We start from the raw sequence: 26,454 nt of genomic DNA, 5'->3' as shown, positions 1-26,454 counted from the left end.
CACAGAGTGAGGAGTATGTGCTACGAAGTCCAGACATTTGTGGGAATCCTAGTTCTCATTAGTTGTGTAACCTTGGACAGACTGCTTTCTGTCACTGTGCCTCCATTTCTTTGTTTGGAAAACAGGGCAACATCCGCATTAACATGAAAAAAAAACCATGGGAAGGACTAAATAAGTGAAAAGTTATAAAATGCTAAACTTGAGCCATATGCAATCTTAGATGAGGAACTCAGTATTATGATGAACAATTATTATCACATTAGTCACACTGGCCTGTAGAGAAAGTAGACGATTTCTTTGTATTTTACCAGCAGGGCTTTAAGAGACAGAGCCAACTTGTCCAGGGTCACAGAGTTAACAAGCAGCAGAACTGACTCCTAAACCCAAAAGCTTGGTCGCTACAGTGAGCACAACACTGTGCTAGGTTCTAAGTGACAAGACCCCTTGGGGGATGGACAAGGGATCCCTACACAGCACACTAAAGAGGGACAGAATGAACAAAGGGTTGCTGGGCAATGAGAAGCACAATCCCCAAAATTGGAACCTGTATTACCAGAAGATGTGTAGGGAGACAGGGCAGGAGCACAGAGAGCAGCAGAGGAGCAGAATAAGCTGAAGTTCAGCTGTGAAGAGCATGTGTGCCAGATCAGACCAGGTTATATTCTGCAAAGACCAGGACTCTCCAACATGAGCAATCACCCTAAGTGTGTGCAGAACTCCTGCCGACTCCCACACACTGATCTCTCAGCAACAGCGGCCAACAAAGGTAGGGTGGCAACACAGCAGCACAACCCACTGCAGATTTAGCCACAGAATTCTGTCACTGGAAGGAAGGGCCACACACAGCCAGCATCTGGTAGAACTGGCTAAACTGCAGCAGACAAAAGGAGAAGGCTTGGAAATCACAGCACTCTTTAAGAGCTGTCATCCTAAATTAGGGTTTGTCACCTCAGCACTGTTGGCATTTCGGGGCTGTAAAGTTCATCGTAGACTAGGGAGTCAGAGGTTGATAGCAGGCTCTCCAGCAGTACCCCAGACCTTCCCCATCACATGAAGAGCCCCCACCCCCATTTTGATAGTGATGACCCCAAATGTCTTCAAGCATTGCCACATGTCATCTGGAAGGCAATATCTGAACCCCAGTTGAGAACCACTGCCTCAAACCCTGTAATCCCTACTTCAGAGAGATGGAAATCCACCCACCAAAGTACACAAGAAGAGGACCAGCCAGGACTCATCCGTGGGCCTGTAGCTACTATGTTTACCCGCTTTTGGAGGAAGCTGGAGTTTGGCGGCGGCAGAATCAGAAATGTGATGACACGCTAAATGGCAGAGATGAAAGGAGGTGTGTCAAAGGTCCAAAGACCTCAGTGTCCGGCAGCCACTAAATAAATAATTGGGATCTGACCAGAATCACCGGACTATTTGTTGAAAATGAACAAAGCCCACCCCTGTGGCATGAGCAAGCAGGAAGCAGTGGGTTCTTGGTCAGACTGAACGGAGAAACCTCAGCAGGGTGGGACCTGTGATATCAACCGGGGCCAAATCTTGGCTCAGGCTTCCAGCCATAGACTTTGGTACCGCGCTCACTTGGCTGCTTCAAAAAGCAGACACAGGAGTTCCTGTTCAGAGACTTGATTAGAGAACTCGGTTCTGAGAGAAACACAGCTTTGGCGCAGGTGCGGTGGTCCCCCGCTCTCCTCCCGAGCCACTCTCAGACCTCCCACGCCCTCTCTGAGTTTCCTGCTGAGTTGTCTCCCACAGCCCCCAATGGTTGGGACCCCTCCCCCATCCTACCGCAGACGGCGCGGCAGTGCATTAACTGCGCCCCAGCAGCCCTAAATCAGGTCCCAAGGAAGCATTAGGGGGCGCCAACAACCTTCTAGCTCTGCAATCCACACTCAACTCAGGGTTCTAGGGGTCACCAACCGCGGGCACCGAGCGGGGTGCCTCCGAAAGTAGTCAGGTAAATAGCTCTGCGCGCGCCACAGACATTTCAAGCAGGTCTGTTGGGCGCAGAGCCGGCGTCAAAGTCAGTCACAGCCGGGGGGCCGGCCCGCTCAGCGCTGCACCCCGGAGTTGAGAGAGGCGCCGAGATTTGAGAAGCCGGGCTGGAGAGCCCGGGAGCCAAGAGTTGTTTGATCCACAAAAAGCAGCGGAGGGTGGAGAGGCAGTAACAGAAAAGTAGGAGGAAAAGGAAGGGGCAAAAAAGAAAGCGCAGGGAAGAAAGTTCCTTGGGGGCATCCAGCCTTCAACACCTGGGCAGGGGCTCGGGAACAAAGCGGCGGTTTCAGGTCAGAAGTGCTCCGGGTGTTTCGAAAGAGAGGGCACTGGGGAGAAGCCGGGGTCCGCTTGGGGATGCCCTTGCGCCCTGGGCGCGCTCTTAGGCGCCACTTACCTTCATGCACTTCCGGGGGCTGCGCTCCGAGAGCTGGGGGCCGAGCCGCGGGACTCACAGCTTGATCGCCCGCGGAGAGGTCGACGCGACCAAAAAAGTCCTGCTCGGGACTTGCACTAGCACCGCGCTTCAAGGGAAACCGGGCCGCCGGGGTGGGAACTTAGTTGGGGCTGTGGGGTCCCGGCCTCGGTGCTCACGGGCGGCCGCGCCGCTCCCCGGAGACGCTGCAGGAGCCCGAGTCAGAGGGAGGAAAAGGTTGTCTCATTTCCTTCGGGCTCCCCCTCCTCCACCCACTCGGCTCGGGACCTGCCCTCCCTATCCCCCGCCCCCTTCCCCAAGCCCGCGGCCCATGTGGGCGCTCGCGGGACGGGAAACCTGAACGGCTGCAGCATGCGGCGCCTCCCTCACGCTCCCCACGCCTGCCCGCTGTCCCTCGCTTCCGACGTCTCCCGTCGGCAGTCCCCACCCTGTCCCGGAGCTCCAGCCTTCCCTGTGCTGTCAAAGAGCCCAGGTTTGAGAGCAGACCTTCGAGCTCCGGCCGGTATCCATCCTCTCCTTCCTGCCCTGTCGCCGTCGTTTGAGCCTGTGTTAAACTACCCAACTCAGACAGGAAATAACCACTTACTTTGTTCAATTTGATCAACTTTTTTTTCTTTTCCGGGGTGTGTGGGGAGCTTAAAGCATGCTGCATAATCTCGATGGAATGTTTATTTTTAAGGGAATGAGAGCGGCTGAGGCCTTTGTTTGGCCTTGCTTGTTCAGGGTTGGGGTTTATGCTTGTTAAATTCAACAAGTACTTATTGACAGTCTGGTAGGCTCGGAGCTGGGTGCTGCAAACACAGAAAACCAGAAGGGCATCCTGTTCCTAGACTGCCATCAGAGGTGGGTGGTGCAGGGGGAGCTCAGGTTCAGGGACGCTGGGATCTGTTTAGAGATGGATCCAAGGGTGGGAAAGCTCCCCTGGAGTCAAAACAACCTGGGCAGAAGCAAAAAGGAATAAAGCCCTCATGGAGAAGTAGTCTAGAGAGGTTACAGAGACAGAGGAATGAGTGATGGTGAGGACAGGGAAGCCAGCGTTGTGCCAGCCTATCTATCCTTCAGGGAGGACTGGAATGGGATTGACTGGACCCAATGATCAAGGCCAATGGGGTGGAGGACAGGGGAAGATGCGGAGAAGAGGGACCTCCTGAGTCTCATACTGGAATAATCAGTAGCGAAATAGATGACCACCATCTGGAACACCATCCAGAACACCATCTGGAGCTGCTATCCCACACGCGGTTGTGCAGTTGGGAGTATTAACATCACATGCAAGCTTGTTGAAAATGCAGATTCTCAGGCCCCGTTTGCCCTGCAGTTGAGCCAGCTCCTCGGCTGACTTCAAATGCACATTAGCATGTGGGAACACTGCTCTCTAAACCACTGACATGTATTACACGGTAGAGCCATGCTTGTATATTAGAAACACCTGGGGAGTCATAAAAACCAACAGGGGGTCCCAGCTCCACCTCCACAAATATCTAACAAGTCTGGGATGGAGTTCCTAAGTTAGTATTTTTGAAATGCTCTCCAGATGACCTAATGAGGGTGGGCCAGAGTTGAGAACCACTGATCTAGACCTATTGAAGAGCTACTTCACTTAGCCTGGAAATGCAGTTCTTCTGAAAGAAAAACAACTACCACGTGTTGATGCAAACAAAGACCAGTTGTCTCACCCTCATGCCCAGGCAACAAATCTGGTTCAAAGGATCCTTGTTTGTTCACTGTCCTGCAGTGATAGACTTGGTGCACTGAGCTGATAATAACACGCGTGGGCTACTGACTGATGGTCAATAGCCGAAGTTTATTAGTGGCATCAGGCTTTTATAGGCTGAAGGTTGCATAGGATAAGAAAGGAGATATTAAGGAGCTTACATGGTTCCCATAAGCCTGTCTACAGAACCCATCAATTGTTTCCACACCACTGTCTGAAAGTATCTTTGTTTTGTATATCCAGGCAAGTGTCCTCATTCAAATGTATCTAGTCAGTTTGTTCTCAAATAATAACCAATCAATTATTCTCATGCAAATAATACCCAATCAAACGGCCTCCTACAAGTGTTTTGTAAACTAATCAAGGAACCAGGTTCTAGCCTCAGACAGCCACCACATGACTCCCTGAACTTAAGCAAGCACTCTCAGACTTCAGTTCCTTTGTAGAAAGAAGACTGACTCCAACTTCCGTACCCCACCTGTAAGTTGACACTGTAACAGCTCCATATCACTCTTCAGCTTGATTTTTTTAAGAATTCATTTTCATTGGAAAGACGGATTTACAGAGAGAAGGCGAGACAGAAAGACCTTCCATCCACTGGTTCACTCCTCAAGTGGCCACAGTGGGATTTCAGTGCTTACAGGGGGTCTACAGCTGTCTTAGCAAACAGATGGAAGGGCTGTTTTGAGAAGCAGGTTTTGCTGATGTTAACACTATGCCAACCTGCTCAGAACACATGCACAAATACCAAAACACTGAGGTTTGTGTGCTGAACACAAACATGAGTGATGTTCTGTGAAAGTATATTGAATGGGGCTGGCACATGGTATAGTAGGCTGAGCTTTCACATGTAGCACCAGTATCCCATATGGGTGTGGATTCTAGGCCCAGCTGCCCCACTTTCAATTCAGCTATCTGCGTATGGCCTGGGAAAGCAGTGGAGGATAATTCAAGTCCTTGGGCCCCTGCACCCATGTGAGAGACATGAGGGAAGTTCCTGGCTTTGGATCAGCTCAGTTCCTGCCATTTTAACCATTTGGGAAGTGAACCAGCAGATGGAAGAGCTCTCTCTAACTCTGCTTTTCAAATGAAAATAAATACATCATTTTCTTTTTAAAAAAAAAATATATTGAACAACCAAAGCAGGCACAGTTGCCAATATGTAAGCATGTTCTGTTGGGACTATTTGGCTGTGGTCCATTTTCTAGTGACTGCTTGAGCACAATCCAGAGTCCATTCTTTTGCCCTGCAGGCTAGAGAAAGGAATTTTGGAAGCATTCTGATGCAATGTAGCTGTGGACACAAAACTACTGTTACTAGGAACTGCCAGTAGGTGACTAAGTAAATTCCAGACATTGAGCTAAGTGTTCCGCTGATAAACATTGCCTCATTTCATTAAAATGAAGGTGATACTGTTGAACTCTTCACTTTCACAAGCTTTAGGAAGCAGGGGTATAAAGGGACTGGAATTGCCATCAAGGGGAGCCCCTGTTTCTTGTTGTATAGCTGGTAATAGTGCATCCATTGCTGACCAGAGACCCTTCGGGGTTCCTGAGGGTTGTTCCCCAGACTGTACATCCCAGCGTAGAGACGAACCTTGAGGAACACAACTGCTCCTGGGCCTTACTGAGAAAGATGCTTCCAGGAGCTAAGTCAGGAGACTGTGAGCTATGACCAAGCCTTAGAAACAGAGTCCCCAAAGCTGCCAGATGAGAACCTTTTTTGGTGCCAAACCCTTTAGCCTGTCCTTCTCAAATATATTCCTCTATCCTCACAGCATCCTGCTGAGAGAAAGGGCTTCTGCATCTGGTTCACACCATAATTGACCACAACATCCGCATCTAGGTCACACTGAAAGCAGGAGCCAGGAATTATATCTGGATTTCTCACAAGGGAGGCATGGACTCAAGTACCTGGGCCTTTTTTTTTTTTTTTTCTGCTTTCCCAGATGTATTAACAGCAAGCTGGATCAGAAATGGAGTAGCCAGGACCCAACCAGCACTCTCTATGGGAAGTGGGCATCATAAGTGACCACCTAATCTCTGCATGCCATAGTGGGAACCCCTGACTTTTCCAAGAAGTACGCTCCTTTGCCACCTTTCTCTGTGTCCATCTTCAACCCTAGTCACAGCCCTCCCATAGAAGAGGAAACTCTGATTCAGTTCCCATTCACCTGCTATGATTACACAACCTGTGCCTCATGTTTTCACTTATAAAATACATTTTCCTTGATTACTTTTTTATTAAGGTACTGTGCATGCTTTGACCCTTGATAGTCTGAGAGGAAGTGAGGGGAGATGCTGTAATTAGAACTTAATTTACTTGGTGGGAGGGTTTGGGGAGGGGTGGGGAGAATCCAAGTACCCATGAAACTGTGTCACATAATACAATGTAATTAATGAATTAAAAATAATAAATAAAAAAAGAACTTAATTTACTGTCCCAACTCATGCAGACAGCTAACCCTAAACTCAGTGATGCTGAGTGCATAGGAAATTAATCATGATATATGACGGTAGGGCATTTAGGAAGTGACAGGATTGCATTAGGCTGCCAGAGTACAGCCTCATGACTTAATCATGGTGACTGTATAATGAGCATACTCCATCTCACTCACCTTCCTGCATCACTACAAGATTTTTCTTCCACAAGTATTCTACCATCCACTGCTCCCACCAGATGCCAGACCAATGTGGCTACTCCAAAACAGCAAATGGAAAGAAACTTTCTTTAGACATTTCATTTGTAATAAGAAAAATTTGATTAATACAGGGAATAATCTATAGGTTAAGAGAAACTGAATACATTGGATGATTTGTCCCAAATGAGAGGGACAGTACATCATGGATCATACAAATCTTAAAGAAGATTGTAATCATCCAGTAACCATTTCTAGAGAGACCTATTGAAAACATAGCATTAAACATCGATGAAGATGTTAAGTCAGGAAGCAGGTGTTCAGCTTAGCCCTTAATATGCCAGCATCCCATGTTGGAATATCTAGGCTTCACACCCAGCTCCAGCTCCTGATTCTACCTTTTTGACATTGAAGAAGACAACAGGTTCCTTCCACCTTTATGGGAAACCTGGCATCCAGCTCCTGCTTGTTGCAGGCATTTAGGGGGGTGGGCAGTAGGGAGAAAGGGAGAGAACAGCAGATAGAAGCATTCTTTCTGTCTCAACCACCAAATAATTAAATTAAAATATAAGCCCCAGGATTGGTGTTCAGTGGCTGAACATGGGCTGCTCAACCTGGTCTCATAGGGTGTGATGGACTGACCTTAAGGTCAGGGGTGATTACGGAACCCCAGCTGGGATTAGGATGCACAGAATAAGACAGGCAGGACAGAGCAAGGATCCATGCTTGCAGTTCCAGTTCTAATGAGATTTGAGAAGTCAAAAGATGAATAAAATTTGTTCTAGGAAACCAGGGTCAGCAGCTCAGGATCTGAAGTAACCACTCCATGTGTGGTCATAGGCCAGGGCTATAAACTGGGCTCCCAGTGTGAGCAGCTTTGGTGTTGGGGGCAATTTCTAGTGGCCAAAGCAGAGGACCGCCTTCCCCCACACTGATATCCTGACCATCAGTATACATCCAACTCACAGAACAAAGTGTGGGCCTCAGAGCCTTGCAGTTCATACAGAGGAGAGGTGGTAGTTTTGCTTTTAATGAGCAGAGGCTGGGCATTCCCTCAGTGACACCAACAGCCTAATGACAAGATTCCATAGGACTGCTACTTCTATGTCATCACCAAATCCCACCGATTACCACTGGTAGGAACCCCAGCCATATTCTTGCTGTTCCTAGTTCCAGAGCTCCATCCATGTTTGTATATAAGCAATCTGACACAGAACTCAGTGTGGCAAATTTGTACTGGTTTTCACCTCAGACAAAAACACAGCCTGGGACCCTCGACACTCCCATTTTACTGGTGAGCAAAGTAAATCACAACATCCCAAAATAGACAAAAAACAAAAAAGGCTGAGCTACCAGCTGAACCCAAGTAGAAACCTTTACACGGCCATGGTTCTCCCACAATGCTGAGCTACTAAAGCCACTGAGAAACCTGCAGGAATGCTCTCACACACAAAGCTGTCTGCTGCTGGGTAAGCCAGTTATCAATGCAGTTCAATTTAATTGTCCTTGCCTTGAACCTGCCCTTCACAGAATGCCCTCCTATCCACTGGCAGCCAGCTAGCTGCACAGGACACTCCACCCTCACCTGAAGAGCACTCTAAAGTCGCCAGGTGGGCTCCTGACCAGACCAATCCAGTCCCTAATAAGAGAGCTTCTTATGCTTGTTTGGCCGTTGCATGTAGTGAAAACATGTAGTAAGGATTGGGAGCCACTTTCATAGGAAATGCAGGGACAAACCATAGTTTCTCACAGATGTGGAGTTTGAAAAATTATAAGAAGCTCAGTCTAGTAGTGACTGGTCTCCAAAAGTCATCAGAAAAAGGAAAATCTAAGTGCAAAATAGAAAAAAGTCCCTGGACTTGACTGTTAGCCTGAAGTTAAATGAAGTTATCCCCACATAGTCCAGGGTGGGAAATCTGGTTCTGTCCCAAGAAAGTACAAATGACTGAAACCAGAACCCTTTCCTGCTCCTGCTATGGCACCGCTATTTACAAGAAGCCTTCAAACTTGGAGCTCTTATTCATTCCAGAAGTAGTAAATGATCTGCAGGAACACTGGAGCAAGACAGTCATGTAAACCGAATAATGAAAAGCAAAAGCAAAAAATGAAATTGCCTCCTGGCCCAATGAGAAGCTAATGGATGTGCAGACAGAGACACCAATGTGTCACCATTAATGATGTCACTTTAGGAAAGTTGGGAGGCTGAGACTTTTTAAATGTTTTGCCCTATGGTCATTTTATATTTATTCAATGTAGCAAAAGTGAACTTGAAAAGAAAATGTGTACTCAAAATGATACTTGGGGGAAAAGCAGGTTAGTGCCCCTGCTTGCTTCCGTATCTCTCTTTTCCATTCCCCTTTCTTTTGTCCCTTCTTCCCCTGCTTTCACCTTTGCCTGTACATATCCTGGAAAACTAAGTGAATTTCTCTTAAGGCACATAGACAGCTATTCCCCGGGACTTAAATTCATTCATTCCACCACAGCCCACCAAAATGAAACTACTCATTGGACTATATTAACTACCAACACTTTTTAGACACTAAAGAATATAAAATTGCATATTTAGAGCTCTTTCAGCAACTTTTGTAAGGTCGAATGAATGCCTTTAGTCCCCAAATAAGCCAGTATTAGTGGTTACACCCTATTTGAAGTTCTAAGTTCCTAATGTAGACCCTAAACCATAAAAATGTATGTTCTCCAGGCATTATCATCCTTTATTAAAGGTAAAACTTTGCCTGCACAGAGGAATAACAGGATATGCTGGGTGTAGCATTCAGTTGTTTCAAAGAATTTTAATAAAATTAAAAATCCAGGAAACAAAAGTTACACAGCTAAGTCCCCACAAAGTTCTCTTACAGCTTTTGTCAATGTAATGTGCCCCAGATGGATAGAATCATGAGAAAAGGCATCCATTAAGTATCATCTTTATCTTTTTGTTCAGTCTGTGGGCTCACCCCATTAAATTATTTCCTGGTCAGAAGAGTAGAGATGTAAATATGCATGGTACAATCACTTTGTCTTGTTGAAGGGGTACGAGTAAAAATATCAAAATATTTCTCTAACCAGTTGCTGCTGCCCAATGCATTATATTTGATTAATGATAGGTTTTAAATCAAAACACACTCAAACAGTTAAACCATAAACATAGCTTGGTGTAAATTTTGCTGCTTTTCCCCATCTGTTTTCTATAGGAAGATACTCATGCCTACACTAACATATCCTTTACATTTTCATGTTGGATAACAAAATTAAATAAATATGAACAGAACCCTAACAAACCCGCCCCACTCTGCACTCTTTCTGCCCACCAGGAAGCCACTGTAAAATACAAATTCTCAGTTAGGAAAAAAAAGAGAGAGAGACAGAGAGAGAGAGAGAATGAAACTATGAAACACTCCTGAAGAAAATTTCCATAGTTGTCCTTCAATGAAATGCAAATTAGAAACCTAACCATGATATATATGGCCTTAAAAAGTTGTCAAAACATCCAAATTTTTCTTATTTGAAAATACTATTGGCTCTTTCATGACACTGAGGCATCCTATCACAAGACCTATTAAAAAGCATCCTCTTAATGCAGAAAGTTGCACACTTTTAGAACAAAAGAAGACATCAGTGTTTGGAATTAAGTATGTATCTGAATTACGGTTCCTAAGCCTAACAGCATAACTGCAGTATTTCAGTGAGCATAATCAGCATTTGTTACAAAGTTACCTGTATCTCTCCAAGATTTCTCTAAGATGCACCTCCCACAACTCTGAAATGTGTGATCTTGAGAAATCAATAGGGTTATTTGGTCTAAAAGATAAATGGGCAAACACAGGGGAAAAAAGAACTCCTTCCAAACTGCTAATTTCCTTGAGAATTGTGTACCAGCCACCAGAGATAATTGAGGAGGTCTGAAATTCCTGAAAACTGCACAGTCCCTGCATTGAATCAGCTTGCTCATTCATCAGCCTCCTGAAGCCAGTTCTGGAACAGGGTGTTCTCACACACAGCTGTACTAGATCTAATCAGATCAGATGGATGAGTGGCAATGTAGTCTGGAGCCCAGTGCCCAAACTGGAGTTAATTTCATTCTTCACCTGTAACCAGCACCCAGTCAACCTCCTGAATGAACATATCGGATGGGAGTTTGGGATTTACTACACATGTGAATAAGGAACCTAAAATTTTAATCCTAAGTGAAGAAGAAATAATACATAAAAGGCTGATTTATTTGTTTCACTGAAGGTCCAACTCAGGAATCCTTTGATTAACGTATGTACAGTATGATGCACTTGGGTTTGTTTTTAGTGGTTTACTGCTCTTGTACTTCTCAGAAGCATAAGTTATTTGTACTTGCAGAGAGATGAGCAGGAGATGAGTAGGAGAACAGCTGCCACACAGATGTGTGACTTCAAACTCCCTAGGAACATAGGAGTTTGGTCTGGGGGATCCTCTCTGAGCTGCAATCTGTCACTTGCCAAGCCTTTCTTTCTCAGCTTCATTCTCCTTTCCCTTTTGCTGTTTCGTAACTTCTTCCTCTGACCATTGAACATGCCTGAACCTCCTCTGTTATGTAAGACATATAAGAGCCATTATGGAAAATCATATGGATGTGCCTCAAAAAGCTAAAGATAGAATCACCATATAATCCAGTAATCCCCCTTCTGGATATTTACCCAAAATATTTTAAATCAATTTGCTAAGATTTCTGCATTTCCCATGTTCATTGCAGCATTATCCACAATGGTCAAGAAAGGAAATCAAGTGTCCACCAGTAGATGAATGGACTTAGATAATTGAAATCTTTGTAGCCTTTGAAACAGATAAAATTCTTGGACCAGCAATGCCAACATCCTATAAAAGTGTCAGTTCAAGTCCCAGCTGCTCCACTTCTGACCCAGCTCCCTGCTTATGACCTGGGAAGACAATGGAGGATAGTTCAGATCTATGGGCCTCTGCACCTGCAGGGAAGACCCAGGAAGCAGCTCCTGGTTCCTGGCTTCAAATCAGCTCAGCTCTGACCATGTAGCCATTTTGGGAGTGAACAAGCAGATGCAAGACCTCTCTCCCTATCTCTCCTCTCTCTCCATAAAAACTGTCTTTCAAATAAAATAATTTTTAATGAAGAGATTCTGTCATGAGCATTACCATGGATGGAATTATATTATACTAAGAAAAAGTAATGATACATAAAGACAAATAATAATCTCTTATGTGTGAAATCTCAGAGAATAGAACTCTTGAAACAGGCAGATAAATGGTAGTTATCACAGGCTGAGGGTGGGGGACATAGAAATGAGGGTTGAAGGATGAAGACTAAGACAGTAGAAATAAGGGTATGGATGTTTTTAGTTTCTTCTGCACAACATGGTGAATATAGCTAGTAATAGGGCATTGTTCCTTTCAAAATATTCATATTTTGATATTATAAAATCAAAATTATATTCAAAATTAAAATAAAAAATAAGATCAAAATCAGATAGTATCACTATAAAGATAATAAACACAACTCACTAAAAAATAATAAATATCTGCAGTGATGGATATGTTAGTAACTTCATTTATTATCTCACATTGTATTTATATGTCACAACATCACCTTGTATCCCATAAATATAGATAGTAGTAAATTATCTATAAGAAAAATCAGATGAATAAAATATGGTAACAGACTATTATTAAATATGTCTTCCACATTCTGGACTCATTTATGCACATTTTCTATTTCTTCTCACAGACACATTCTAAACAAATTGCTGTACTCAGAGTTCTTGCTTTTTCTGTTTGTTTTTGCCACCATTCAATCATCAGCTCACTAAAGTTTGATTTTTGTCCCCAGCACTACACTGGAATTAATCTCCAATGGCTGCCTTTGGGTTCCCATTCTCTCTGCCGTATCTGTCCTGAGGTTCCTGTTCGTCCCTGGCATCCCCTCCTACCTTTGTGATCATTCCTTCCCTGTGACCTCGTTTCACTGGCTCTGCTTCAGAATGAATGCATCTGTTCCTGTCACTAAAATGCCGGGATGCAAAGTTCTTCAGCACCTACCTGCATTCCCCTCCCACTCAGCCCGCAGTACCCTACCTAAGGCTTCATCAACCTCTTTGCCATTTCCCAATTATGTGCCATTTCACACTTCTGTACCTATGTACAGAACATTCTCAACTCCACCCCCATCCTCCTGGAAGGAATTCTAGTTCTTCTTTAAGACTTAGAACAAAGGGGGCCCATTGGAGAAGACTCATCTGCTCCCAGCTAGCGGTAGTAAACTCTCCCAAGTCCTCAGCACCAGTGACATGTCCTCCTTGTAGAGTTCTGCCGTGGGTTGCACTGGGATCCAGGCCCTGGGAACTTCTCCATCTTTCTGTCTCCAGAGTTTGACACAACACCGAATATGTGATTAGGATGCTAGAATGTAATATTTTTTTTTATCCCTCTGAGTTGAAATGTAAGTTCAATCCTTACTGGGGTGTCCCCCCACCCCAGGGTGGGGTGGAAGTCTCTCATGAGTTGTAGAGACCATGACTTGCAGAGGAGTGGCACCATTCTGTTGGCGTGGTCACCAGGACCAGCTGAGAGTCCGAGGCAGCCTCCTCTGAAGTTTGCAGGTGGGTCTTGTTTCCACAGAAGTTGTCAAGGCAACCTTCCTTACTCTCACCCTTGGTCTTAGCCGCCCCCATGGTGGGTGCTGAGGGAAAGCAGGATAAAAGGGACCGCACTTCACAGTCTCTCCCAGCGATCCTATTCTTTCTGTCATTTTCAGGGACTCCCTGATTTCTAGGTAGGTCATACATCCTCAGAAATGCAAAGCTGCCAAGCCACCCCAGGACAGAGCAGCACAAGTTCCCTCTATGGGTGCAGGCAGCTGGAACACAACCAGGACCAGGGACGCTCTGCCCTCTAGAAAAAGACTGCTTTCAGTTATGCTGCAGAACAGCTCTCAGACCAACCATGAAAATGGAATTGCGGGCCTGGTGCGATGACCTAACAGCTAAATACTCACATTGCAAGTACTGGCATCCCATATGGGTGCTGGTTCATCTCCTCGCTGCTGCTGCACTTAACGCTTATGACCTGGAAAAGCAGTAGAGGATGTTGCAAAAGCCTTGGGATCCTGCACCCATGTGGGAGACCTGCAAGAAGCTCTTGGCTCCTGGCTTTGGATCAGCTAAGCTCCAACAATTGCAGCCACTTGGGGAGTGAGCCAGCAGACAGATTTTTCTCTCTGTCTCTTCTCTCTGTAAATCTGATCTGGTTTTCTATTGAAATTAATAAATCTTAAAAGAAGAAGGAGGAGGAAGAAAAAGTGGAATTACTCTTTGAAGAAAAACACCTCCAGGTCTGGCTCTGTAGCATAGCAAATAAGGCTACTGCTGTCAGTGCTGGAATCCCATATGGGCACCAGTTTGAGTCCCAGCTGTTCTACTTCCGATACACCTCCTTACTAACATGCCTTGAGAAAAGCAGTAGGGGATGGCCTAGATTTATGTCCCTGTATCTTTGTGGGAGACCCAGGAGAAGCTTCAGGCCTATAGCTGGGGAGTGAACAAGCAAATGGAAGATTCTGTCTCTGTTGCTCTCTCTTCTCTTCTCTCTCTCTCTCTCGGTGTCAATTAAAAAATTAAAAAAAAAAAAGACATGGTAGCCCTCCTTGCTCAACCCCATTCGTGTTTCTTCCCCAGGGATCCTCTGGTTCCAAGAAAAATCAATCACATGGCCAAGTTCATCTGAGCTGCTGATGAGGGGCATTTGCAGGCACTAACCCACTTTCTCTCATGGATGGTTTTAATCTTCTTAATTTTTTCCCAGCCTATGGGAAAGCAGAAAGTGTGGTGGGGAGAGGCAGGAGACAGAAGCTCCAGGCAGTGAGCAGAGCAGAGCTCAGTTCTGTGGGAGGAAGCAACCAGGAGCATAATCCTTTGGGGAAAACAAGTATTGCCAGGGAGGAGAAAGCTGCCAGTGTCATTTGTCCCTAGAATAAGTAGCACATTTTCCCTCAGTGTTTGCTTTCTCTCTTTGATCCCTTGAAAGTCCCTCTGGAAATGCATGGCCAGGGGTTTTCCTCCACTCTGAGTCTGGGGAGCAGGAGCCACAGGCCCCTGCCTGAGAACTCTCAGAGAGCAGGAGGAGGAGCCTCAGGCTGGGCTGGAGCCACGAGGCCTGTGGAAGCTGGAAAGCCAGATGTGTGAGTGAAGTTTAATCACCACAAATATGCCACAGTGCTTCCAAACATGCTGTCACGGTGCCCAGAGTTGTTTCAATGGGAGTAAGAAGGGACAGGATCTGTTTGGCCAAAGCCCATGGGAACCAAGGGAATTGGAAAATGAGCTGGAGTGTGTTAATGTTTAGCTTAGGCCCCAGGTGAAGTGAATGCCTGCATACAGCCAGGCTGAGAAGAGCGTGCCCTCGCCATGTGGAGTTTATGGTTCAAGTGCTCTGGAAACCACAGTCCCTCATTGCTCACATAGTTCCCCCTTCTTTCTCCAAATAGCTTCATGCCAAGGCTGTGGCAGGCTGGGCAATGCCAATGATAGGTAAGGGTACTGGCATCAGACGGACTTTATTGTTCTCAGGAAAAGTTCAGTGCTCAGTTTTTTTCATCTGCCCAGTGGGAATGATACTATACCAGACTGTTAGGAAGAATACACATGATGGTGTGTGTATATAAACACGTAGCATCATGCTTGACCCAGTGTTTAATAGATGTCAATTCCCTCCCATCACTGCTTCCCTACAGCATTGCATTCAAATTGCAAAATGCTTGCTAAGCACTAATTAATGGAAAGAATTGTACCAAACTTATGTGCAAAAAGAAATACACACACACACACACACACACACACACACACAATTCCAGTGGGAAACAGCACTCAACATGAGGATTTCAGCCTGAGCAGTGGCAAATAACAGGCACATGGGATTTCATAAACTGTGTATAAGGCACTAACCAACAGTGCTAGAGATCCCCCAGGAGTTAGAAGTGCCTGGCAAAATAGCCCCAAACTGGTTTTTACAACAGCCAATCCCAGAGTAGCCGATTCATCTATTAGTCCATGAATGAATTCACATGTTAGTGAGGGCAAAACCCTCTTGACCCAGTCACTTCCCTTATGTCTTTTGATCAAATGCTATTAAAATATGAATTTGGGGGGAGCCATTCAAAGCATAGCAGACAGTTTTAGATCTAGCCTTAGAAAAACCACTAGCTTTCAATGCCTGCTTCTTGAAACTTTTGCTCTTCAGGTATTCTCTTAAAACACAATCAGCACGCTATGAAAAACACAACCATATGAAAAAACCAACTGTAGCCTCTGCCAACAACAGCCAAACTGAGTTTCCAGTCAACAGACAGTAAAGACACCAGCCATGTGAACAGGCTACCTTGCTTTTGCCAACACAAACAAGCCACCAGATGACTACAGATCCATTTATTTATCACCTGGAGCAAAAGAACCAACCAATTAATCTGAGTCAACCCACAGAATTGCCACAGATAACTGAACAGCTCTTACTGTTAGATACAAACGTGGAGGAGGGATACTAGGTCATACAACCATAGAAGAGAACTGAAACAAGCAGGGACTTGTGGAAGGCGAATGCCAAACATTGGCGTCTATAATCATAGTCACCATCATAATCTGTATTAGTTCATTTTCTGTTGCTAAAGCAAAATACCTGAGGCTAGGTGTTGCATAAAGAAGAGCGATTTATTCAGCTCAGGATTGTGGCGGTCCTAGAGCAGGCATCAGCTTTTGTTCAGCTCTGGTAAAGACCTGATGGTAGATGGCATTGTGGCGGGGGGTGGGGCATGCAGGAAAGATCATATGGGAAATGAGAAAAAAGAGGGATTCAGAGTCCATGCTTGCTCTTTTATAACAACTCACACTTATAAGAAATACCCCAAGGGGCCCAGCACAGTAACCTAGGGATTAAAGTCCTCACCTTGCACACACCAGGATCCCATATGGGCACCAGTTCGTGCCCCAGCAGTCCCACTTCCCATTCGGCTCCCTGCATGTGACCTGGGAAAGCAGTCAAGGATGTCCCAAAGCCTTGGGACTCTGTATCTACTTAGGAGACCCAGAAGAGGCTCCTGGCTTCAGCTTTGGATTGGCTCAGCTCCGGCCATTGCAACCACTTGGAAAGTGAATCATCCAACAGAAGATTTTCCTCTCTATCTTTCCTCCTCTCTGTAAATCTGCCTTTCCAATAAAAATAAATAAATATAAAAAAATACCTTCCAAGAGTAGCGTTCCCAGTAACCTAACCACCTCCTACATGACCCAACTAGAATGGTCCCCCAACATCTCCCAATATGGGAACCAAGCTTCTAACACATCACCCTTTGAACAACAAGCCACATTCAAATCAAAACATTATCATGATTAGCATCATCATCATCATCATCAAAACCATTGTCAAATGACCAAGATGTGCCAGACAGTATGTTTTAAAATACATTTAAAATGTAACTTGTTTAAAAGCTTAGAAGTACACTACTATTTATATTTAATAACCAAGAAAGCAAAAACTTGGACACGTTTGGAAATGCACTCAAGTTTATACAAGCTGAGGGGTTGGTGTTGTAAAACTGCCATCTGAAACACCAGTGTTCTCTGTAGGCACTAGTTCAAGTCCCAGCTGCTCCATTTTCTATTCAGTTATCTGATAATGTGCCTGGGAAAACAGCAGGATATGGTTATCCTTGGGCCCCTGCACTTACATGGGAGATCCCGAAGAAACTCTCACCTCTTGGCTTCTGCATGGCCAGCCCAGGTCATTGTGACCATTTGGGGAATGAACCAGCCAATGGAAGAACTCTTTCTCCCCTTCTCTCTCTCCGACTATGCCTTTCCAATAAGAAAATAATAACAAGATTAGGCAGAAAGAGTACTCAAACCAGTTAAATTTTGGTCATTCTCAAACTTTCTCTCTTCTTTCTACAAGAAGACTAAGCAATGAGCATATTGCTAGGGTTGAGAGTCACAAATAACTTTTTAAGACAGAAACTAGCAACCAATTTGAAAGCCCGCAAGAAATCTGGGCTTGTCAAATAATTGAGGTAAGAAAATGGTGATAAAAAATTTAATTCTCACTGTTTGGTGACTGTGTACATACATACGGTATTTGGGAACAAATAGGAAGAAGACAACTCTATTAAGGAATACAGATGCCACTTACCATGTATCTCTATTTCTGCGTAATTACTACCCTCCGGAAAAAATGAAACAACTTATGACAATAATCCTTTATTATATGTCGTGGTGTTCATGGATCAGGAATTTGGGTGTGGCTCAATTAGGGAGTTCCAGCTAGGAGCCTCTCAGGCAGTTATAGTTGGATATTGGTTGGGATCCAAGTCATCTGAAGATTTGCCCAGGGATGAGGGTCCACTCCAAGGGAGCTCACTTCCCCAGCTAGATAGGTTGGTGCTGGGTGCTGGTGAGAGGACTCAGTTCTTTTAATTTTTTTGAAGATTCATTTTTACTGGACAATCAGATATGCAGAGAGGAGGAGAGAGAGAGGAAAATCTTCCGTCCACTGATTTGCTCCCCAAGCAGCCACAATGTCTGGAGCTGAGCTGATCGAAAGCCAGGAACCTGGAGCCTCTTCTGGGTCTCCCATGCGGGTACAGGGTCCCAAGACTTTAGGCTGTTCTTGACTGCTTTCCCAGGCCACAAGCAGGGAGCTGGATAGGAAGAGTAGCTGGTCGGGCATAGAACTGGCACCCATATGGGATCCCAGCGCATGCGAGGCGAGGACTTTAGCCCTTAGGCTATCACACCAAGCCCCACCTTCTTTGTTTGTTTTTATTTATTTGTTTGTTTATTTATTTTGAGAACTCAGTTCTTCATGAGGTGAGCCTCTCCAGAAGGCTACCAGAGTATCTCCTGGGTTGGACAGATGGCTTGCCCCAGGACAAACTCACATGTAGTCTCAGAAGTCAACACGCCATCCCTTCCATCTTATTCTATCTGTTACATGGGTCAAGCCTGTCACAGCGCAACACAAGATTCCTCAAAGTCCTGAATGTGAGGAGAAAGTACAAGGGCCATCTTGGAGGCCAGCTACCATGTTTCTTGATCTGTTCCAGGTACAACCGGTTTTAAAACAAGGCAAGCAAGACTTTTATACATACTTTAGGGCCAAGGAATAAAAATCAAAGAGGTCTTCTGAGATGACCCCAGCCTGCACCATCAACAGAAAGGATCTGAAGAGTTCACTTGGAAGCTGCCTCAAATATTCCGTTCTCTAGAGGACAGCACTGGCTCGCTCCATTGCCCACAGCAGCAAAGAAGGACACTCACACTGGAATATTCTGAAGCTGCTGAAGAACTCACATCTGCCTCCCGCCCCTGCCTGCAATTCCTTTAGCGTGGCTTCCCCGACCCCTCTGCCTTCAATCTCAAACACCTTTCAACGGCCGACACTAACTCTCCTCCAGGGGAGAGGAGGGCTATGGTAACATCATTCCCAGCCTCTCCTTGGTGCTACAAGGAGTGCATGGAAGCAGACGAAGGGTGATACAGGTAGTTAGCCCAGATTTGAGGAGATGCTCCACCCAATGAGCCATGCATGGGACTGTGCAGCTTGGGCCACTAACACTGACAGCAAATCATCTTCACTTGGTCTACAGGTTCACATATCCATCTTCTCCAGAATCACCTTCACAGATGTATCAAGAAATAATGTCTAACAGTTCTCTGCATATTCCTTAGTCCAGCCATGAGAGTATATCACATGAGAGTATATTCCAATTCACCAATGTTTTTTTTAAGATTTATTTATTTTTATTGGAAAGGCGGTTATAGAGAGAGGAGGAGAGACAGAGAGGAAGATATTCTGTCCAATGGTTCACTTCCCTAGTGATCGGAATGGCTAGAGCTGAACCAATCCGAAGCCAGGAGCCAGGAACTTCCTCCAGGTCTCCCACATGGGTGCAGGGTCCCAAGGCTTTGGGCCATCCTCGACTGCTTTCTCAGGCCACAAGCAGGGAGCTGGATGGGAAGTGGAGCTGCCGTGATTAGAACCAGCGCCCATATGGGATCCCGGCGCATGCAAGGCGAGGACTTTAGCTCCTACGCTATTGCGCCGGACCCTCACCAATGATTTTTTTGAAAGCTTCCTAATCTAGAGTTTATAGCCCATATTGATTTGTATTTTAATTTCAGAGACTATATAGACCTTTCCAAGATTTAGGAATCTTTTTTTGTCTTAACATTAATATTTTCCCATGTTAAAGATCCACATCTAGGGGCTGAAACAATGGTTCAACTGGATAACTTTCTACCTGCTGGTGTTGGCATCCCTTCTTGGTGTTAGTTAATGTTCCAGATGCTTCACCACTTTTTTTTTAAGATTTATTTATTTTAATGGAAAGTCAGGTATACAGAGAGGAGGAGAGACAGAGAGTAAGGTCTTCCGTCCGTCCATCCCAGATTATAGCCGGTGCCCATATGGGATCCTGGTGTGTGCGATGTGAGGACTTTAGTTGCTTGGCTACCGCGCTGGGTCCCTGCTTCACCACTTTCTATCCAGCTCCCTGCTTATGGCCTGGGAAAGCAGCAGAGCATGGCCTCACCCTGCACCGGAGTGGGAGACCTGGAAGAAGCTCCAGGTTTTAGATTGGCCCACTTCCACCCACTGCAGCCATTGGGAGAGTGAACCAGAGAATGGAAAATATATCTCTATGTCTCCCCTTTCCTCTGTAAGTCTGCTTTTCCAATAAAAAATAAACTTAAAAATCTTAAAAAAAAAAAGATCCAAATCTAAACCATTTTTGTTTCAAAATTCCTTGTACATTCCAATGGATATTACTGTATTCCTTCACTTTTCAGATATTGCGGTTAATTATTTAGCAACCTATTATATAGGATTTACTACTGTCTAGGTATATTAAATTTTTTAATGATTCTATACTGGTATTCTTACTATTCCCATATTGTAGATCAACGAACTGAGGTGCAAAAAGATGACTGAATAAAAGTTGGCACTTCAAAGAATAGATTAAGACAGAGAAGGCTGTATCTAATGGAGGAAAAATGGAAGAGCTCAGTATGGTAGCCTAATGGCTCAAGTCCTTGCCTTGTATGCACCAGGATCTCACATGGGCTCTGGTTCTAATCCTGGCTGCTACACTTCTCTTCCAGCTCCCTGCTTGTGGCCTGGTACCCTGCACCTGCATGGGGGACCCTGCACCTGCTCTGGCTCCTGGCTTCAAATCAGCTCAACTCTGGCTTTTATGGCCACTTGGGGATTGAATCAGCAGATGAAGGGTCTTTCTTTTTGTCTCGCCTTCTCTCTGTAGATTTGACTTTCCTAAACAAACAAACAAAACAAAAAAAGAAATAATGAGAGCTATTTGGTACAATAAATCTTATCAAACTAGCCTATAAATTTCATGTAATAATAATAAAAATTTCAGTTAGCATTATCATTGAGATGGAAAGATTGATTCTAAGTTGGCTTATTGAAATGCAAAAGGTCAAAATAATTCTGAAAAAGGAGAGCAGCAAAGAACTTGACTCCCAAGAGTAAGCAGGTGAGAAGACCAGCCCACAAATGGACAAATAGATCCAAGGAATGAAAGAAAAAAAACCAGAAACAAATTGACATGTATTAGGTATCTTGGTAGAAAGTAGACGAAGACGTGTAAAGGAAAGTGTGATTTATGAGAGTTACTTAAACAATTTGATTTATTTATGGAAATTTCCATAACCTGAAGATACTGTTGGAACCTGAAGATACCTCATAACATTTAAAAAAAATATATCGGGCCCTGCACGGTAGCCTAGTGGCTAAAGTCGTTGCCTTGCACAGACCAGGATCCCATATGTACACTGGTTCATGTCCTGGCAGCCTCACTTCCCTTCCAGCTCCCTGCTTGTGTCCTGAGAAAGCAATTGAGGACAGCCCAAGCCTTGGAACCCTGCACCCACGTGGGAGACCCAAAAGAGGCTCTAGGCTCCTAGCTTCAGATCGGCTCAGCTCTGGCCGTTGTGGCCACTTGGGGAGTGAATCAGCAAATGGAAGATCTCCCTGACTGTCTCTACTTCTCTCTGTAAATCCGACTTTCCAATAAAAAAAAAGTCTTCAAAAAAATCTATATGATTTAGGAAATAGAAAGAATTCCCAAAGAAAAAATGAAAAGCAGAAATCACAAAGGCTTAATGAGCTTGACAATAACAAAACTTCAGTACATAAAGACAACTTACATAAAATAATGTTTGTTTCCAAGAGACAACAGACATAATAGAAGACATTTTCAACATATTTAATTTGTCTAAGTTTAGTATCCAGAAGTCTTAATCTACAAGATTAAAAAAAGAGAAATAAACCAACTTTTAAAGAGAAGGGCAAGAGCTTCTTCCTTATCTTCACATGAAGAGCATGAATGAAGGATTAGCATATGAAAAAAAATGACTACTTGGAAAATGGAATGCAAAATAACAATGATTTTCCATTTAACATTTCTCAATAGGACACAATCGAGTCTGACATATTCCTGTAGGTCGAGAGAGAAAAACAGGACTTGTCAAATGCTGCAAGTAAAAGTTCAGTTGCATTTTTTAAATTGTTTACATTTTTTAGAAGATTTCATTTTTTACTTTTATTTGAAAGGCAGAGCTGCAGAGAGAAGAGACAGAGAGAGGGCAAGAGAGATTGGTTTAACCACCTCTAAGATCTACTTTAAGATAAAATAATGGAAACCTGTAAGTTGGCAACCTAACAATTCTGAGGCTAGGTTGACATCTCAGATGAAATCTTGCACTCACTCCTCAGAACACAGAACAATGTTCATTTCACCTCTGATTGTCATCACTAATGTTCAGACAAAACCAGATAAATAAGGACTGATGTGTGTGTGTGTGTGTGTGTGTGACAGAGAGAGAGAGACCATTGAAACACAATTAAAGGACAAGCATATTTTTTATATTTCAGCAATGTAAATGTTGAGGTGGAAAACATGCAAAACATGTGCATTTGACAAGAAATAATTTTATATTGTTTGTAGACATGCATGTATTTACCTTTACATGACAAATTTGCTGGGGAGAGAAACAGATGAAGGTAATTGGAGAGGTATGAAAACAAGAATTCAACTTTTTTTTATTTCTTTACAAAGAAACTAAAGCAAATGTGATAAAATTTGACATTGCATATATTTTTGACCTTACTGTTGTTTTAGATTGAATGTGTATGTTTCCTCCCAAAATTCTATGTAGAAATCTAATTCTTAATGTATGTGAAGGGGATTGGGTCATGAGGGTGGCACTCTCCTATGATAGTGCCATACATTTTCTTTGCTCCTTCTGCCACATGAGGACACAGCGAGAACTATAATGGTGGCCCTCACCAGACAAATTGTTAGCACTTTGATATTTGGGATCCCCAGTCTCTGGAACTGTGAAAAATAAATCTGTTGTTTATAAATGACACAGTCTGTGGCAGTCTATTATAGCAGCCTAAGTGGACTAAGATATTTAGATACATCGAGTTTTAATCTTTGTAGTTCTTCTGGTTTTTGCATTCAATGAATAATTGGCCTTTCTATCAGAGCGAGTGAACTCTTGAAACTATTTCAGGGCCCGGCGTGGTAACCTAATGGCTAACGTTCTCACCTTGCACGCGCTGGGATCCCATATGGTCCCTCTTCCTATCCAGCTCCCTGTTTGTAGCCTGGGAAAGCAGCAGGGGATGGCCCAAAGCTTTGGGATCCTTCACCCACGTGGGAGACCTGGAAGAAGCTCCAGGCTCCTGGCTCTGGGTCAGCTCAGCTCTGCTCATTAAGCCATTTGAGGAGTGAACTAGTGAATGGCAGATCTCTCTGTCCTTTCCGTGAATCTCCTTTTCTACAAAAATGAATAAATCTTAAAAAAAAAAAAAAAAAGATGTGCAAAGAGTCAAAGTGAAGAGACCCAGGATTCTAAAAGAAAAACAGCATTGAGAATTCACCTCTGAATCGGTAAGAGGGTCCTGGATCTTGCAAGAGCCATGGTGAATGCTGCCAACATACATTCTTCAGTTGCCTCATCTCTTTGTCTCTCACAGCTTTCCTCACTCACAGGTTGGCCATGGGCAAACGACAGTGGAACCTCACCTGGGCTGCATACAGAAGAGAAGCCAAAGATTCAGGACATTCGCAGTCATACCAACTGAAGCTTCGGCATGAATCCTGCTGGCTCAGCTCTGGCTCCGAATCAGGATTAGCAAGGAGCAGGTAATGTCTGCAGCGATATTTCAACCCAAGGGCTTTCTTCACCTAAACTTCATAGTTCCCCACTTTGTATATTAAATTCTATCCCTAATTGTGCTGACAATGACAAGCCGGTAACAGGTGAATTAATGCTCCAGGCTCAAATCTATACCATACCATTTTCTTGAGGGTAGATGCAGTATATGATCAAGGAATGGTCAGAAATTCCAAAGAAATAATAATGATTGATTAAAAATTTTTTTGAAAATTTCGGGCCCAGCGGCATCCCCTAGCGGCTAAAGTCCTCACCTTGAACGCCCCAGGATCCCATATGGGCGCCGGTTCTGATCCCGGCAGCTCCACTTCCCATCCAGCTCCCTGCTTGTGGCCTGGGAAAGCAGTTGAGGACGGCCCAATGCTTTGGGACCCTGCACCCGCGTGGAAGACCCGGAAGAAGTTCCAGGTTCCGGGCTTTGGATCGGCGCAGCACCAGCCGTTGCGCTCACTTGGGGAGTGAATCATCGGATGGAAGATCTTCCTCTCTGTCTCTCCTCCTCTCTGTATATCTGACTTTGTAATAAAATAACTACATCTTCCAAAAAAAAATTTTTTTAAAAATTTCTAACAGGATAAAAAAATGGATCCAGGAATTATATGCCAGATACCTGGAGCCTGGAACATACTAGTGAATATGAAAATAGAAATACGAATGAGAGAAAATGTTGGCTTCCAAGTAGGCAGGCCTTGAAGGGCAGCCCTATCCTTCAAGAGGAATATTATCATGAAAATTTATTTTTCTAGGCATCCTTTTCTGATTCTGTAAAGTACAGATACTAATACATATAATACATTTCTTTTTTATTATTTCAGACACAAAGAGAGACAGACAGAGAGCTCCCATTTGTTGATGCACTCCCCAATGTCCATAATGATGGAGGCTGAGCCAGACAGAAACTGGGAGCTGGAACCAAAATTCGGGCCTCCTAGATTGGTTGTAGGAACTCAATCACCTGGACCATCATCTGCCGTCTTTTAGGAAGCTGGACTGGGGAGTGGAGCAGAGGCTAAGCCCAGCCATCCAGTATGAGATTCAGGCATCTTAACTCCAGGCCAATAACCAGCATCCCTCCCCATGATTGTTTTAAGTAGTAAGCAATGTAAAGCATTATCATTACACCAATATGCATCAATAGCTCAAAGGTACTGATGATGATGATTTATAAGCACTGAGAGAATCCATTATCACTACGCACTGAGGATGTTTTATTAGTAGTTTTTTCATTTATTTACATAATCAAAGAAAAAAATAGCATTATGCCCAATCTATTTTTATTATCTACATTTAGCAAATTCTTTCACTATATTCTATTCTTATACTCAAAATAACATCATGTTATCTATAAACAGTGTGAATAATCATACTAAGTCAATAACTTGGTCAATCTTGAGGGTGGCTTCAGTATTTAATTTATACCAAGGTGGTATAATTTTAATATGTTAATATTTATTTGGATCAATTTAGAGTAAGGATATTTAGGCAATTTAAGCCTCCAGAGAATTAAAATTATCCTGTCAGTTTGGGACAATCTGAATTTTGTTGAAGGTAATAATTATATAACTTTCATTATCACCTTCCATAAGAAGAAATTTCTAACTTAATTTCTCTGTGAAAAATCAAAGCAATTAATTAAAAATTAAATGTCAAATTTCTCTCAAGACATACGATTTTGTTGGGTGACGATGAGTTTTGAAGAACCCTAAGCCCTTATAATGTCTAAGATTTCCCCTTGCAATGGGGAATTCATGAATTACAGTATGATAAATTAGGGAACTATATTTGAAGATATATGTCTTTGTTAATTCAATGTGAATTAACAAGTGTGAATTAACAAAGACATATATCTGCTCAGAGAAGTATCTCATAGTCACAGGCTGTCTCAAAATCTCAAGTGTTGAAGATGGAAACCAAAAGTTGGAGAGATAGTAGAAATTTCATTGTACTTCATTGGTGAGACTTCTGGAGTCTGGAATTCTAAGCAATATACCACAGATGAGAGTTCTACCAGGTTGCAAGCAATCAAAGCTGTGACAGCCAAAAATCACTCAAGGAGCCGGATCATAGGAGAAACTGAATCATAGAAGAGAACTCAAGAGACATAGGATGATTAGGCTGAAGAAAAGGAAGTATGTAAGGAACATGAATTATATTCAAATACGGAAAGAGAAAATTGTGACTCAACAACAACGCAAAGGCTGCTCTTGATGAGTCAAGGGAAGACAACAACATTGTCAGCTATGAAAAGGTCTAAAAACAGACAACTCACCCATCTTTCTGAGGATACCACTGGTTACCATGCTCTAACAGTTGACTTCTAAGTGCAGTCAGGTCTCCTGAATTGCATCCTATAAAAGGAAGACTGTATTAGTAAAACAAACAACAAAAACCCTGGGAAAATTTGAAAAAAAAAAAAAGTGCAGAC

The 26,454-nt window shown here is 43.8% G+C and overlaps 1 protein-coding gene across 5 annotated transcripts in view; it reads right to left on the bottom strand.

Annotated features, from left to right (window-relative positions):
• EVA1A (eva-1 homolog A, regulator of programmed cell death) overlaps positions 1–23,832 on the bottom strand; it is a 78,051-nt gene extending 54,219 nt beyond the window's left edge. Inside the window, exons 1-2 of one of the 5 annotated variants that reach the window (XM_058667706.1) lie at positions 23,734–23,828; positions 16,453–16,550 (exon numbers count right to left, since the gene is read on the bottom strand). The gene's annotated coding sequence lies outside the window, so the exon portion shown is untranslated. Of the gene's footprint in view, positions 1–2,398; positions 2,776–2,923; positions 2,969–16,452; positions 16,551–23,733 lie in introns of those variants that run through there. The other 4 variants (XM_058667708.1, XM_058667707.1, XM_058667709.1 and 1 more) reach the window with 4 other exon arrangements.
• Between the last annotated feature and the right edge of the window lie 2,622 nt (positions 23,833–26,454).

This window comes from Ochotona princeps, chromosome 8 (genome assembly GCF_030435755.1).
Source record: "Ochotona princeps isolate mOchPri1 chromosome 8, mOchPri1.hap1, whole genome shotgun sequence".
NCBI lineage: Eukaryota > Metazoa > Chordata > Mammalia > Lagomorpha > Ochotonidae > Ochotona > Ochotona princeps.
The sequence above is the reverse complement of the archived record's forward strand: the minus strand, read 5'-3'. Positions and strand labels throughout refer to the sequence as shown.